The 16,033-nt window shown below is 27.9% G+C and overlaps 1 protein-coding gene across 13 annotated transcripts in view; it reads left to right on the top strand.

Annotated features, from left to right (window-relative positions):
- LOC132932360 (coiled-coil domain-containing protein AGAP005037) overlaps window positions 1–16,033 on the top strand; it is a 171,203-nt gene that overhangs the window by 89,030 nt on the left and 66,140 nt on the right. The window lies entirely within an intron of this gene.

Raw genomic sequence — 16,033 nt, 5'->3', positions numbered from 1 at the left:
TGACCCGCGTTGTTGTGGGTATAAATTCGCCGCCTGCAACACAATATAATAATACTATTAATGATAATAACAACGTTTTATCGTCGTGTTTATTATTATGTGCATAGTAGGGGAGAATCGCTTTCTCCCGGGATGGACGATGTCGATTCGTCCGCGGCCGCATGTCGTAGTCTTATCCCCGCAAACCATGTTATAATAATAATAGCCGCAGCATAATAGCTTTTATAATTATATTATTCGTCCGTCTGCATAATGGTATTAAAATAATTATGTCGATCGAATATCGGAACATTTAATAATGTGATGTATACACGTCGTAATATTATACGCGTGGCTACTATTTTTTTTATTTATTTTTTTTTTGTTTTTGCCGACCCGTTATGATTCCGCAGCCGGCAAAAAAGACCTAACCCGTTTTTGGTTCTTATATAAACTGCATTACATACATCATAGTATATACGCTGTAGTATACATATCCCCCTCGTGATTTTTCTTTAAAGACTGATTCATCAAATTTAAGTACTTATATTCAACACTACTATTATAGTAGGTATATTTTATAGAAATAGTATGAAATAAAAACCTAAATGCTAGCTTTACATATTATTATTCTAGATAATATTTTACTATTTATAATAAACACTATATTGCACTAATATATTGTTTTATCGTATGGCGATGATGATGCACATCAGTCAATTTGTATAATGTCTACTTTGTATAGTTATATCAATCGTATGTGAATATTTAAATACAAAATAATTATTTGTTTCCATATGTGCATATATATTTATAATTAATATGCATGGTATTATAATATCACAATTTTTTGATGTATTTAATAGTGCTTATGATGCATACTAAACAGTTTTTGGGGAGTGATAGGTAAAATTTACAAACATTTCATACTTCTCCTCCTACACACATAGAAATATTATAAAATTACGCCACTGCCTAACTACTTATTATATTAACTACGCAGACGGAAACAGATCCATTGTGTATAATAATAATATAATATTCACCTAATGCAACTATATTGTGGGCATAGCTTGAGAAATAAAACTGTTAAATAATATGATAATAAATACATCTATCGCAGTGTCTGGACGAACATTGTGTTCGCCTATAAATTCATGCTACGCGTATAAAACTGGAAGGGAGGTGAAATGTCTCTAAAATGGAGCAATAAATAAAAAACAAACAACACGTAAAATCGCTTTTATCTCCCCCGATAATACTGTACAGTAATTACTTATTAGTATATACATTATATATTTCTTACTATTACTGATTTATATTTAAACTAAAATAGTACGATATAGTTGAGTTTTTAAACAATTACGTCGGTAATAATAAATTTCTAAATTAGAAACAAAATAAAAATATGTTGATACGGTTTTGTACTGAATTTAATACATTATGTAGTTTCAAATAATGTTGTACCGATCTAATATATAATATATGTGAACGTTACACGATATAAACCTAATTAAAATGGTTATGAATAATATTATAATATGTACATTTTATTTTTCTGTGGATTTTGTTCTGTAATCATTTTCATTGCATGTTCACGAAAATCTCATAGTATAGGTATAAGGTACCAAAAACGATTTCCGAACATAAAACGAATGAGTATTTAAAATTTGATTTATAACACAAATGTATTACTGCTGGAGACGTGCGTATACTTTGTGATTTCACGATAAAACCAGAACAAAGGAATGAAAACAATTAATTAATTATTTTCTGGGTTAACTTCGCTTACTTCAGTTTTGTACAAATATAGTTATTTCTAAACCGCTTTGATTTTCTTTCGGAATACCTACTAACAAACATCAATGCTACTATAAATTATTATAGGTACTAAATTTTAGTTATCCAACTTATATAATACAAAATATTTTCTGAACGTCTAAACCGTTATAAATCACTGTTTAAATAATATCTAAACTAAACAAACAACAAAAACAAATATCAAATCTAATAATTGCTACGTATGATTAATTATTTATCGTCATTTTTCTTAAACAAAGAATTTATTCAAATTTTGATTTTTAAAATTCCTAATTATACCTAAGGAACATACTTTCTATCTTTTTATCATTTAAGGAGTGTTCTGTAGCGATACCAACTTCTTTTTTTACACTGAGAATAATACTTTTTTTAAATATTAATAAAAGTTTGTATTTTACTCGTAATTTTAATAACTAGTTTTTAATTATTTAACTTTGTGTACTAAAGATATCTATGATAATGGATCCGGAAAATATGAAGTTTATGATGATTTGACAGTTTTAGTAATTTTATTGATAATATCTATTAACATTCTATAATATGGTAAAAATTAGCATAGTATAATAATTTTAAGGACTATTATCCTTCATCTATAAATTTCATTAACTCAGACACTATTATTTGAATTTTGATTTGGATACATTGAAATTTTCAAAAAAAAAAAAAGTCTGTATCACCACGGAAGACTCCTTTAATGGTATAAAAGTATAAGTAATATAAATATTGAAAATATGTTCATTAAGTATAGGTAAATAATATTCTAAAAATTTAAATTTGTATAATATAATTCATGAAAAAAAATTGGGAGCGATTCATCCTGTATACCTAGTCCACAATATAATCTATATATTATACAAATTGAGTAAAACCATTATCTTTTAATGAAATGTTTGATATCATTCATGCCAACGGAAGAACGTATATGTGTAGTGTATAACTATCTCCCTGTCCGTGTTCTTTTGAAATTTATATTCAGCGGTGTTTGGACAGAGCAAGCAACTTTTGTATATAAGTTTATATAGACGTAGTTATATACATTATGGTTACCTATGCATATCCGGCTACAAACAAAAAAAGGTTAAGTACCTACCTGTTTATTATAATGTATAAATACAATATGTATACCAACTATACCGTATAGGTAAACATTATACATATTATGCAAATTGATGACACGCATCAATAATATGTAAACTATTTTAACGTGCTTAATGGGACTATTATTGAGCTCATATGCTCGTATAATTTGTGTCGTACTTATATTGTAAACGATAGTGATTTGTCGACTGGGTCATTATTATGTATAAGGTAGAATGATTATCATTATAATAATGAATCTAATATTAATTTCATCAAATTTACCATGACGTCATGTTTTTCAATTACACTCTGTTTCAAACGCATAACCATAATAAATAGATTTACAGCCAGTTATATGCGTTTAAAAATTAGATATATTTAGTTAAAATGGTATACATAAATGAAAACATCAAAAAGCTTTAAATCTTTTTGCCCTATAGTGATTTCATTAGTGTACCAGAAATTATACTATCCCATATATCTCTATATAGTGTTCCACTTTGTCATGATCATCTATTTTTAAATTACGGATGTGACGATAATTTTATTTCAATTTTATTATCCGATTGTGCGATTATTAAACGGATGTCCAAATAACTGATGGTTTAAAATCACAGAGTTGGCTTCAATTCCTCGTTTAAAATTCGGAATATTTTTAAATCTGAAATCAATATTATCTAACGTTATATCTTTCCAATTCAGAGCTTAAAAATCTTTAAAACTAAAATCAATATTCGAGACTTTGACGGCATTTATATTAGCAAAATAAATAAACGCCTTTTTATTTTACCGAATAATATATATACATATTACATATAAATAAAGGAACACACAATAACAATTCACTTCCTGGGTTAGGTTTTTCTCCTCATTCTGTATTTCGTTTATATATGCCAAATAGGTTTTCGAGACTTTTCGTCGGGTCACAACTCACAAGTACCATCTATAAACAATAGCAATTTATACGTACAAATATAAAAACCGAGAGAAAAAGATTGCATATTGATTACACGGATCTGAAACAGCAGTAGTCGTATATTATATTGATCTCGACGGCTCACACGTTGGTTCCGAAGTAACTATATGGAGATTATATTATTATTTATTTTTTTGCTTGTGTGTCAAGTCCGTTGCTTCGAGAATATTATTCCCAAGCGTATATACCCAAAACAATAATGGGTATTCTTGCCGGGTCTCAGAAGGCAAAAAACTGACACACACGCACACACACATACACATATCATAAAGAGTACATAGTACATACGTATATGTATAGTTCAGATCATTTTGATTATATAAACTTAATACATTTTTAACGATTCAAGGGTTAAATCGGGTTCACTGCATTTCCATAACTGATGAACAAAAAATCCCAAACTCCGTTATTATTAATTAACCCTTGGTCTTCGGACATTTGAAAGATAATATTAATGTAAGTACCTATCTACTATATATACATATCTTCGATGTTCAGTCTTTTCAATATTTGATTATGTGTAACGTTAGCATGCACACACATAATATTATATATTATTATGTATGTGTATTGTATATGATATAATATGTAACCACGGGAGTTCATTTCATGTATATACTATATTGCTTGTATTAAAATAATATATTTTCAATTGCCGAACACAAATAAACGGGAAATATTTATATAATAATAAAGAAGAATCTAACCAGATGCCGTTTGTCCGTTTCGTTCTGGTACGTCCAATATAACACATGGACAAACGTAATTTAGGTGAAATTCTGCGATTTTTCTCTATTAAAATTAATAAAACGTTTTTTTATTTTCCTCCCTACTCGTTTTTTATCACAATTCGACTCAACCAGAAACTATTGGGGAATTGGATGTGATGATATATAATTTAGGAGAAATTTCTGAGACCTATGATTATTTAGCACTGCAAGTAAATAACAATAAAAAAAGCAAATGAGAAAATCAGATCAATGTGAATCATTAGATTATTTTTGAAACGGTGGGGCATTTTACTCAACAGTCACAGTACATATTCATAACTAGAGCACCTTGCATATTAGAGGAAAAATTACCATCGAAATCATAAACTTGTTGTTCCTAATTAGAATAAATTCATTAATTGTTTAATAAAGTTATATATAGATATACTGTAGATTTATCAGTCTTATCTCCGTCTTACTTACAAATTTGTATTTGGCAGTATTTATTTAATGCTATTATCTTTAATATTAGAGTACATTTACCTATTGTCAAACTTAAAGTTAAGAATACTATGTAGAACATTTAATAGAGTTATATTAATATTATAATTTTAAATTGAGTTATGCGCATTTTAAAATTGTAATATTTTACATCGCTATAACTCATTTTAAAGCGATGATATTAATACAATCCTATGACATGTTCTAGATAATATTCTTAAATTTAAGTTTAATTAAGTATAGGTAAATTTACTGTGATATTAAAATTAACAACATAAAATGGATTCCGCTGAATGCAAATTTACTATGTTGTATGTATGTAAGACGAAGATAACACACGCGGGGGCTAAATTCTTTTATAACTACTATTTATTTCTAACAAGTCTGTGATAACAATAATTACAATATATAAATGTACAACAATTATAAAATTAAAAATATATATATTTATTGTTTTTATTTAGATTTATTATTATTTAGATGTCTGCACTTACATAAAACACTAATAACCATTCGACAAAATGCTGTTAGCAATTTAAATTGAATTTTATTTTCTGTTCGTTGTATCTTAGTGTTTTTGTATGCACCTACTGTATGTGTGAAACTACATTTTATATGTGAATATGTAAAACGATGTTATTTATATAATACATTTAGAATTTCACCTCTATACATTTTCATATTATGTTCCTGCGTACCCTAAAACTTGTTTTCTAGAGAGAAACTAAATTTGGGTAATATTATGAAATTTTAAGTTGTATATGGTCCATTTATATTTGTCATCCCTAAAGTAAAACTAAAATGGAAAACTTTTTGCTTAGAAAGTACCTACCTTTATTTGTGAAATAATATATAAAATCTATATTAATATATTATTTATTTTTATTAAACTATTTACTTATATTAAGTATGTATGTGTAAGTTACTAATTTAAATTTATACGTAAAACATCATAACAATTTTACTTGTCATTAATGGATCAGTTTCGCATCGAGTTTTATACCTATATCAACTGACAAGTCTGTGGTGTTAATGATTTTTATGAATTGCGTTTTAAAAGTTTGTGTCATCAAACGTAATATAACTTAAGCTCCGATTTTAATAAATTCTCGTTATTTTTATATTTCAATATATACGTAGAACGTACGTATATTATTGATCTGTTATAATACTTTTAAATTTATTAGTTAATATATGAATACATGAATACATCGAAAATGAATGTGTTTTTACTTATATATATACATTAAAATATTATATTTCAAACTTAAATCAAGACTTATTTAAAAAAATACTTAAGAGCAAAAAATAAATACAAAGTAGTACTCCTAATTAATTCACTATGGTATAATAACCAGTTTACATTTTATATTAAATAACATCATATACATAATATTACATATACTATATACATCAGTCGAAATATTCAAAAAACATGATTTTAAATATTTTTCATCGACATTGTATTAACAAAAATGCTATTTTCTTGATTTTATTTTGAACATACGAATTTCAAAATTTCCTCTTTGTAACTTCTTTTAACGAAAACTTTTAAAAATAATAAAAAAAAAAAAAAAAAAAAAATGTAAATTAATTTAAAAGCGCAATGAAAACGTCAATCGTTTGATTTCCTGGCTTTTGCATTTGTACCTTATTTTTTAATATATTATTCATATTTATTGGCCTATTTACTTACCTATTTATTATTCTAACTATAATATTTATAATAATATACTAAAACGTACACACTCGTAACTAAACAATTTCATTGTTTCATATTCGTGATAATACTGAATTTTAAATCAATATTAAATAATGAGATACTTTCGGTTCGTCCAACAACATTTGAATAGGTTTGCCATTAATTCTATGTGGAGGCTTTATTTTATGTTATTACAATAATATAGGTGGTGAACCAACTACTGAGTCGATAATGATATTAAACTGCGGCGACGTCACATTATAATTCCGTCGAGTAAAAATAAAAAAATACTTTCTCGATCCACGCGGAACCCCTGTGGATGTTTTTTTTTCTTTTTACTGTTATTATATTTATATTGTACAATAGATCATTTATAGACGACTATAAAACATCCGATATGCGTTCGGAATATATGCGCGTAGACGTAGAGCGAAAAATATCAAACAAACGAAATATAACCATCTCTGCGTGACCACTATAATGTACAGCTGTGTCGTTTTATCATTTCTGCGCTTGACTTTCACAATAACGCGGAACTCCTCATAAACACGGTTATAGTTTTTTCACCCATAAAAACGTAAATACAATTAAGACATTTAACGTTTTATATGGATGTGTTTAATTATGCACTCACAAAGTTATGTCGTCAATCCTATTCTGTATCGAAAACAAAACATAAGTTTTAAAATCCAAATATGATTGTCTCTATTTCCGCCGGTAAGTCACGACAGTGTTCGCACATGAGTAATGAATAGTTTATAGATTCTTTTCACTCGTTTTTTCGAAAATTTTTAAAGTTTTGGAAATATTTTTAAAAAATAATTTATTTGAAATCATTACAAAACACATTTTTAAAATAATAATCATATTTTTCATTGTTATTATTCTTTTTTTTTTTACATTTTTAGAGATCACCTAGATTTTTAATATCATATTGCTAAACAGAATATTTTTCTAAAAAATTATATTTATAAAAATCTAGTTTTAAAGTGCTAGTTTATTAGAGATAAATATATTTAACTTTGATAAGTATTTATACTTTACATTTTAAATAAGCAAATGTAATATACCCCAACGTGCTGCAGAGTATCTACCCCTATCCCACACCACTCTTATGATATATAGACTCATAAGTTATATAAGCTATCATAACTAATTAATCAATATTATTAAATTTATTCTAATTACCATTAAAATATAAATTAAAATATGAAACTAAAAATGTATGCTGTCATTCAAAAATAGTGTTATAACTTCAAATTATTAAAAAAAAAAAAAAATTCCTTGTAAAAATTTTAAGTTGGATTATACCTACACTTATCATGAAAAGTGAATGTTTACACTAAAAATGCTTGTACATTATATTTATACACTATACAAATAATTTATATTTCACTTTTTTGTTTAAATAACTAGTCCTATTTAGGCATCGATGCGTTTTACGTTTGAATGTAAAATTATTTTGCTTTATAATATTTACTGTAGACAGGTACACAATTAAACTATAATCACTTGTTGTAAATACCTACATTATTACTGTTACAAATTTATAATAATATAGATATGTAAGTATAAACGCATTCCAAACTGTTCTCATGAATTGTAGTTCCGGTTAAAATGACATTAATAAATAAACAAGTTTTCTTGTAAAACCATCGAGTATTTTATAATGACTCACAAACTATATTAATTACTAGTTGGAAATAATTAAGTATAATGGAGTAATATTCAATCATCTAATATATTTTGTATAATACGCATTAGGCGAAATATAATAATATATACACTGTACAGTTAGTAGGTATCCATCTGAGCATCGTCGCGTGTACACGGTATTATACTTACGTATGGCGTAATTTAACGACCATTCATCAATATTAGTAATCAATAGGCTTTCGTTTGAAATGAAAACGATTGTACCTGTGACAAGTATTAAACGTAACGCGATTTAAAGCGGAATGACAGGAATATAAACCATATATAAATATATTAAATGGTATATACTCGATATTTATTGTTATCGTACAATGCCGCAAATGTCGAACTTTCATCGCATTCACTGGAAATACATATATATGTATACTGCCGTATCATAATTATTGTCTGAATCCGTCGCGCAGAATCTGCCAGCAAATTACTATTTCCTATCTTATGATGATATCATTATTATTTATTTAGTTTGGAAAGCAACTTTACCGATGGAAAAGTGTATCTTACATTAGTTTGTCTCATATATGTTTATATATACGTATAAAAAGTGTACCCCCGCGTTATACGTAGGTAGATGCACTTATCGTCATAATAATGCGTAAATATATTTGTTTACTGCATCATAGCGTAGGTATATACTAACAAAATGGGTGTCTACGATTTCACTGCAGCGCATTCCGAATTCGTAATTTAATTAATTCGACACACCTGCTGCTATAGCTGCATAATTAGTATATTGCTCTAATCACACGTGGTGTATATGATAATAAAATACATACCCGTTATTATATCCGTTAATAGACTCAATTGTTCCGAACATGTTCGATGAGAGAATATATTATTATTTCAGCGATTTTTAACGATCGTGCCCCCCACCCCTCCAAACTAATCGTATTCAGTAATAATAGTGTAATCGGCTATTAACTAATATGTATATTACGAGTATATTATTAATATATCCAAAGATATGTACTTTTACCATTGTTCCTGTTCCTCGTATATAATTTCGATTACTGATAGTTTTAATAATGAATTTTTTTCGATATTATTATTTGATAGTTCTACGAAAAAAGGTTAAAATATTTTTTTTTTTTTTGTTAGCCGATTGCAAATTGACCCTTGAATATTTTATCATTGACATTTTTGCAAATAAATTCTAAAAAGTATGATAAAAATATATTTTATACGGTGAAACTAATTTTTTCAGGAATGTCGTTCAAAATCCTTAAACGAAATAATATTTTCTATACTAATATATACAAGTTGTATACCTACGTTAACTATTCAATTTTAGGACCGTAACAATGACATACAACCACCGATCATTGTGGTGTATATAGACGTAAACAATATATTATAAATGTTCGCGTAAACGCTTAAGAGTAAAAAGAAGTTTAAGTATCTATATAAAAATTGCCGCCATTATCGTACCGACATGCCTACATAATAATATAGATTGTATGCGCTCGGTAGACAGTTATGATAATTAACGATTAGAAATGTATTGATGATTTATTATTTTCTGATCTTCGATATGCGTGCATTACAGATCGTTGTATGTACCAATACCATTGCACGCATGCACTGCAGTTGTTGTGCTCACTTTTACAAATCGCATTTGAACCGTTCAAACAACATAATACATAATATTATTATTTTAAATTATGATAAGTAGTGGGGATTGTGGCAACCCGACTGGAAATTCGTTGATTCGCACTCTCTCACGTGCGCAAGTGTATATTCACATAATGTAATATTTGAAATAATATTACTATTACTTATTTAAATGTATATACGCACTTATATTTTTTCAAGCAAATTAATGACTCCTTGAGTACACTATGTTCTGCGGCAATATCAACTTATATTTTAATAATGGTTTGATTTAAAATTTAGATACCTATAAATCATAATGGAAATGATTAGTTTCTAATGTGTTAAAATATTTCATTAAACTATTTATACACGTTAAGTTTAAAATAATTCAATGATAATTATTAGTTGAAAAAAAATATTATAATGACGATTTGAAAGTTTTAATGATGAATCTATTTAAATTTTATACTTTGTAAAAAATGTGAGTATATGTGTAATAATTAATAAGTACCATATCAAATATTATCTAATACATGCATCATCATTTACAACTATTTATAATGATATACATAATTCTTAATACCTAAAGTTAAATATCTCAGAAATTAGGTACTCGTTTGATTTTGATTAACAGCCGAATTCGTGCGAGGATTAGTTTTCGTTATTTCCACATTATCTTTGTATGCAAAGTTACTTCAAATGAGATAGAAAACAAACTAAATATGTACATTACCTACTTTCATATTTGGAATATTATATAAATTTTGTATCCAAGATCCATTATCATTGTAATCTAATTTGACTGTACACGTATTATTCTAAAACGAATTTTAAAAAATCTTTCATTAGAACTGAGAGGTTCTCGCTTAAAAAAAAAAAATCCGTCGTTACTCGGATTCATTGGTATGGAAAATCTTAATATGTATTTAAAAATAAGATCTTTAAAAAAAAAATGCCAAAATTTCATTATTTGAATAAATGCACTACCGTAAATATTGAAGGGAATGAGAATAATCATTGAGTTGCCGTAAATACACACACATATTATATTTATATTACAGTTCTTTTACAACAGGAGTATCCGAGTATAACTTAATGCACTGCAGTGGAGCAGCATCATCGTCGTATGTGATGTATCATATTATTTATTATTATTATTATTATATGTACTGCAGACTACAGCTATATTATATAGGTACATAAATATAATACAAACATGATCGTAAAACTAAAACAATACGCTGAACCTCATAATTTACAACTTTGGTGACCGTGCGGGTACGACACGGTTTGTTAATATGTAACATAATATAAAAGTGGTACCGCGTACTTTAAAATTACAAAGAAAAACAAACATTTTCCCATTCGAACATGTTATTATATTAATATTCTCATACACACGCGTTTAATATTCTCGTCGTTATTTTCGACGATAACAACAACTACGGTAGCGACATATTCCGATTCAGTGATCGGATGCGGCTTATTATCACTTTGCGTACAGGTATAATATCATAAATAATAATACGGATAATATATATTATAGACGAATGAGGTGATACAATATTTGTATGATTATTGTTATTGCGTTCAGAGTTAACGCTTTTCCGGGCTGTCGGCGGACAATAACAGACGACCCGGGAATGATAGTACCAATAGTAATAATAATAATAACCCCCTGATAATAATAACGATTACGGCCGTCGTGTAATTCAACCGTGATTAATAGTCATCGCCGTCTACGCGTTACATTCCGGCCTAAACGGGCTGCATTATATAATATATTATTATAATTTAATATTATATTAATATTATTATATCGCGAGTATGTGACTCCGTGTGCTTTACACATTAGCTGTATTAATATTATCGTTGTTCTAATAAATAATATTGTAATGTATTATAATATGAAGGTACGCAACACGGCAACGGTTATATATGCGACCGGAATACACTACCTGTGCATGCGCTTACCGTCTGCACTGGAGTTTCTCCGAAATGGGTGTGTGTGCGTATATATCGTAATAATAATATATTAATATATTTTGTACTATATACGAGCGATATTATGTTAAAACGCTATGATAATGTGTAGCGTATTATACCTCTATATCTGTGTACGCCACGCGCCATATACTCATATAATGTAATATATCTATATATATATATACATCATAAGTAACCGACTTTCTCGACGAATGAAAAACAGAAGCGCGTCTATCTTTGTCTACTGACAAAAATCTTCACTTCCCGTTTCGCGAACATCAAATGGTAATAATAATAATAATAATGTGCGCGCGTGTCTATAATAGTGTCCCGTTTGTGGTTATGTTGTATAATCACTATAATGTATTATTTATAAATCGTACACATATCTAACTATATGTTATTATGATAATAATAATTATATGTTATTCCGCACCAGTTGTTCGCTGCAGTGTATCGTTCGAATTATATCGCCATCTCGCTTTTACGCATAATATGATAATATACGAAATATATAATATTATTATTGTACGTATCGCAGGTTATATAGGGGACACGGCCATACGGGATAACTATGTACTGTTATTACAATACTTTTGATCTACAAAACTCCCTTGACGAATTATCCCGCGGTCGTTATCAACATAGAAACTCACCCCGAATCCCAACGTGAAACAAACATAATATCATTATTTATACCTCGAGAAAATGCACGAATCCAACTTTAGCACCTGTTTAATAGTCAGCGGGTTTGACCTATGACAAATCAAATTACACCGTTACAAATCTGTAACAGCAACCAACAAATCCTGCAATGGAACTTGCTGTTATCATCCTCGCTGATGATTCAGTGAAATCCTTGGGAAACACTTTAACCAAAATCCATGCGCCCATTATTTAGCTTAACTCTGCTGACGAATAAAATATGTTCTCCATTTCCAGATAATATGTGTTAAACTGTAGGTAGTAGGTACACCTGAAGTTGATTAACGATAATACATAATGCTTAGCGAATGGTATCAAAATTGTCTTTACGCGGTCATCCACTCGTGATTATTGACATATAAAAATTATGTTCGAAAATATTTACTGGAATTCAAACATAATAATATGTATACTTGCTATTATATTTATTTTATACAATATACCACGACTGTGATATTTTTGATAGTTTTGATATGTTATTTTTTTATTGTCATTATTATTCATCCTGTATTTGGGATTTCGTAGTCTTATATAATAATACTATATATTTTATCCAAGACATGTTTAATAGTTACGCTTAATACGTGAAAATCATAACTACGTCCCAAAATACGTTGATCATGGACGTATATGGATCCTCAGAATATCTTGGGAGTAGTTATATTGAAGTAAATAATAATGACTTCTACTAATTAGAACGAATCACAGTATAACGAATCAATTGTATAAATTGTTATCATTAAAAGAAGTGATATTTTATTATCCTTTGGGAGGAGAGAAGTTATATAAGTATCAACTAATCGCGAAACGATCTAAAAGCGAAACTCAAAGTTTTGTAAAATTAAATTGTAAAAAAAATGCAATAATAACTGCAGTTGTGTAACTATATACTAAATAATAAGGATGTACTTTGTAGTTTTTAACTTAAAAGTTAAAATGTTATAAAGTTCATCTCGTTACTATAAATATCATAAATATTTGTAAAGTAATAAATGTAAAAATGTCAAAAAACTTTAGTATATTTTTTTACAAGGATATCCAAGTATTCTCCAAATACCTGTTGTGCATGTCAACATTCGCCAAAATCGCTGAAATATGTCAACTATCACAGATGACTGTCAACACTCAATTCTCTGTGGACATACACCTTAACATATTTTATTTAATATTAAGATGGGCTGACCCAATATGTAAATATTTTAAAATTGTAGTATATTACTAATAAATGCTTACAAGCATGTATGTTCAATACCCATACATAACATCGCCTGCGCCTGTATACAATGCAAAAACAGTAACGATAATAGTTTTTATAATATTCGCACGGACTCGTATGTATAGGTGTACAATAACTTAATATTACGCAAAGGTTACCTATAATCGAGATTTATCGCGTGGAATTTTACTAAGGGTAAAGTATACATACCTACTTACGTGGAAAGTTATTCCCCGCTCGGGACGTGCCGACGCGCTTTTATTTCATACATCACCTTTTCTCCATCGTCTCCTCATCCTTATGCGACATCTACTGCGAATATTTGCTGTGGATGTGTACAATATTTGACAGTTATACTCGGAAGCTGAGGTATATATAACAATATGAGATGCAACCCGCTGTAATTCGGGACGAAGAACGTATATATTGTTATAAATTTTTTTTTGCGTATATAGGTAAGACGTTGGTTGACACGACGCTTTTTCGAACCTGTCAAAAAACTTTATATACGTTTAAGCAAGTATCTATATATCATATGTATAGAATATAGATATAGTAGGTACATAGAAAGTTCATACATTTCAGTATCATAGAAGCTGGGTTTCCGCCTCGAAACATTTTTGATCAATATATCAAATCCTCTTCTTTGTATGCTCCCCGTGCCACGACCACGAAAGTAAAACAATATACGGTACATCGAATAAATATATAGTTTTTTTTTTATTACTTTTATTGGTATTACACTATGTTATATGTATATACGTATAACATAGTGTACTCTTACAATGTTATTTTATAAATAAGATTTTTGTAGTGCCTTTCAAACAAACAATATTGTAAATATTGTCGTTGTAGTATTATGAATTTATTACTAAAAATAACATTATATAATAATAATTACAATATATTGGTTTAAATCATATTTTTTACAATCACAGAATCGTATTAATAAAACAAATAATACAAAAATATCATTAATACAACAAACCGCACTCTATAGTTTTTTAATCGCATCGATAACATTATTCTGACAGATATTTTGAAGCCATTACTTTATTACTGGATATTATTGATCGATAACCATATAGATATAATTTCAAATTGATTGGATGAAATACATTTTGTCATTTTACGTTCACGTCAAATTTTCACTATAAATTATATATAATATAATACGATGTTTGCATATAAATTAAGATATATTTATACAATCTTATTAAATATTAAATTTATAATTTTTTCAATATTTAAACAGATACAATAATATTTTGTATCCAACTGTAAATAAAATTAATTTTAAGTATACGGATATATAAAAGATGAAATTACTGAGTTTTTGTAAGCAAAACACGTTTAATCTTCAAATCTTCAACTTAAATCTTTTTACTATCTTAGACCTTTCACACTCAATGATTAGGAAATAAATTGTTTAAACGAACGAAAATCTTTATTTGACGAACAATAGATTTAAGCTACGTTTCGCAAATATTAGACGGTGTTGGTAGAACGTGATTTTTCATCCCACGCTGAGAAAAATTTAATTTTCGTCGTAGGATTGTGTGAAAATACGCCCCATAAGGTTTAAATAGATATAATGCAATTTTCCATCGAGCCAATCACCTATATGGCAGTCATATACCATCGTTCAATTTAAGTTCAAATAATAATTTGATGCAGAGATTTAAACTTAATTATTGCTTTGGATTAAAATATCGTTTACCTAAATACATGTACGTAGATTGTGTACTTGGTATATATATTATCTATTCATAAATTATACATGTGTATAATTATGTTAACAAGTCATAAAAATTTGGAATTGGCAATAAAATATATCGAATATAAACTTTAAACTTGTTTCCTATTTCCTTCCATTCATGAGCGCGTGCACTACCATATATAAGTATTACATGTGACCGAGCAAAGTAAAATGATTATTAAAACTGATGAACCCATATATAAAATAGAATTCTTACATTTAAAAAAACTTAAATAGCCACATTTTATATAATTTTACATTTTAAAAATAAAATTTAACATGACCAAAAAAA

Source organism: Rhopalosiphum padi, chromosome 1, assembly GCF_020882245.1.
Source record: "Rhopalosiphum padi isolate XX-2018 chromosome 1, ASM2088224v1, whole genome shotgun sequence".
NCBI classification, from domain to species: Eukaryota; Metazoa; Arthropoda; class Insecta; order Hemiptera; family Aphididae; genus Rhopalosiphum; species Rhopalosiphum padi.
This window is presented reverse-complemented; position numbering and strand designations above follow the sequence as displayed.